The sequence below is a fragment of the Heteronotia binoei genome, chromosome 15, assembly GCF_032191835.1.
Source record: "Heteronotia binoei isolate CCM8104 ecotype False Entrance Well chromosome 15, APGP_CSIRO_Hbin_v1, whole genome shotgun sequence".
In the NCBI taxonomy this organism is placed as follows: domain Eukaryota; kingdom Metazoa; phylum Chordata; class Lepidosauria; order Squamata; family Gekkonidae; genus Heteronotia; species Heteronotia binoei.
The window spans coordinates 4,952,897-4,955,441 of record NC_083237.1 but is presented as its reverse complement, the minus strand read 5'-3'; positions in this window follow the sequence as shown (position 1 = coordinate 4,955,441).

Below are 2,545 nucleotides of genomic sequence, written 5' to 3'. Positions count from 1 at the left end.
TCCCTTCCTCCCCCACAATAGACACCCTGTGAGGTAGATGAAGATAATGGATTTATATCCCGCCCTCCACCCCGGAGAGTCTAAGAGAGGCTCACAATCTCCTTTACCTCACCCCCCCCCAACAGACACCCTGTGAGGTAGATGAAGATATTGGATTTATATCCCGCCTTCCACTCTGGAGAGTCTCAGAGCGGCTCACAATCTCCTTTCCCTTCCCTCTCCCACCCACAACAGACACCCTGTGAGGTAGATGAAGATATTGGCTTTATATCCCGCCCTCCACTCCGGAGAGTCTCAGAGCGGCTCACAATCTCCTTTCCCTTCCTCCCCCACAACAGACACCCTGTGAGGTGGATGAAGATATTGGCTTTATATCCCGCCCTCCACTCCGAAGAGTCACAGAGCGGCTCACAATCTCCTTTCCCTTCCTCCCCCACAACAGACACCCTGTGAGGTGGATGAAGATATTGGCTTTATATCCCGCCCTCCACTCCGGAGAGTCTCAGAGTGGCTCACCATCTCCTTTCCCTTCCTCCCCCACAACAGACACCGTGAGGTAGATGAAGATATTGGCTTTATATCCCGCCCTCCACTCCGGAGAGTCTCAGAGTGGCTTACAATCTCCTTTCCCTTCCTCCTGCTCCTCACAACAAACACCCTGTGAGGTGGGTGGGGCTGAGAGGACTCTCACAGCAGCTGCCCTTCCAAGAACTACCTGTGCCAGAGCTATGGCTGACCCAAGGCCATTCCAGCAGGTGCAAGTGGAGGAGTGGGGAATCAAACCCGGTTCTCCCAGATAAGAGTCTGCACACTTAACCACTACACCAAACTGGCTCTCAACAGGCCATTCCAGCAGCTGCAAGTGGAGGAGTGGGGAATCAAACCCGGTTCTTATCTCCTAGATAATAGTCCGCACACTTAACTACTACACCATACTACGCATCAATCACACCCAACCCAAAGTCCTTTCATATAAGTCTGAAATCCTTATGCTTTAAAGTGGAGGTCTGGGGTAATAGACTGTTGTTATTCTGCCGTTGTTATTCTGTAGAAATTTTGAGCTGTATGCCATGTATGAAGGATTTGAATAATTTGGAAACTTGTAGAAGCCTCGGTGAAACAGGGCAATATGTGCATCCCTGTTGTGAATTTGCGCTTTGCTGCTAGTAGTTTCTACACCGGCTGCTGTTGAAAGAAGCTTGGGAGCGTTGGAGTCTTACTTCACGGCTCGTCTGTTACCCCGGGGAAAGGAAAGGAAAGGTTCCCTGTGCAAGCACCAGTCGTTTCCAACTCTGGGGTAACGTTGCTTTTGCAACGTTTTCACGGCAGACTTTTTATGAGGTGGTAAGCCATTGCCTTCCCCAATCATCTACACTTCCCCCCCCCCCCCCCAGCAAGCTGGGGACTCATTTTACCGACCTCGGAAGGATGGAAGGCTGACTCATCCTGGAGCCGGCTACCTGAACCAGCTTCCGCTGGGATCGAACTCAGGTCGTGAGCAGAGAGTTTGGACTGCAGTTCTGCAGCTTTAACACTCTGTGCCACGGGGCTCTTAACATATGTGGAAAGGAAAGGTCCCCTGTGCAAGCACCAGTTGTTTTCGACTCTGGGGTGACGTTGCTTTTGCAACGTTCTCAAGGCAGACTTTTTATGGGGTGGTTTGCCATTGCCTTCCTCAGTCTTTTACACTTTCCCCCCAGCCGGCTGTGTACTCATTTTACTGACCTCGGAAGGATGGAAGGCTGAGTCAACCTTGGGCCGGCTACCTGAATCCAGCTTCCGCCGGAATCGAACTCAGGTCGTGGGCAGAGAGTTCAGACCACAGCACTGCAGTACTGCTGCTTTACCACTCTGCGCCATGGGGCCGCTAATTACCCCGGACTTCCACTTTAAAGCATAAGGATTTCGGACTTACACGAAAGGACTTTGGTTCAGGTGCGGTCGATGCACTTTTGTCTAAATTATTTTATTTGTGATAAACGTTTGACTATTTGTCATCTTCGAAGCTGTTTTTTCTTGTGCGGTATACAGGATTGGATCTACATCTTTTTTGAGGGGGAGGGGCAAAATTTAAAAAATGACGCCCCCCCCCCCTATGGGCCATTCTATCTTATGGTCCCATAGAATACAATGGACTCCATACTCAATTTGGCGCCCCCCCCCTCCGTTGGCGCCCAGGCAAGCAAACCCCTCTGTCCCCCCCTAGATCCGTCCCCGGTTGTATACCTGCCCCACCTGGGAATTGGCAGCGCTATCCACGCCCCTGAGCATTCAGCAGTGGAATGGAGACGCTGGCTGTGCCCAAGCTGATTTCCATGTTGTGAAATGTTGTTGCTGTTTGATTTCCTCGGGCGCCGCAAGCATCTGGGAGAGACCCTTTGGGGCTCTGGACAACTAAGGAACTCAGCTGCTCCTGCCAAAGGGCCCTGCCCTGGGAGTCCAGCCAACGCTCCTTTGGGGACCCTTCGGGCTAAAAGAAACCCCCTGCCTGGAAAGAGCAACTCCCTCCAGCAGGCGACTCGCCTTCTGCTGCTCTTAAACAAGC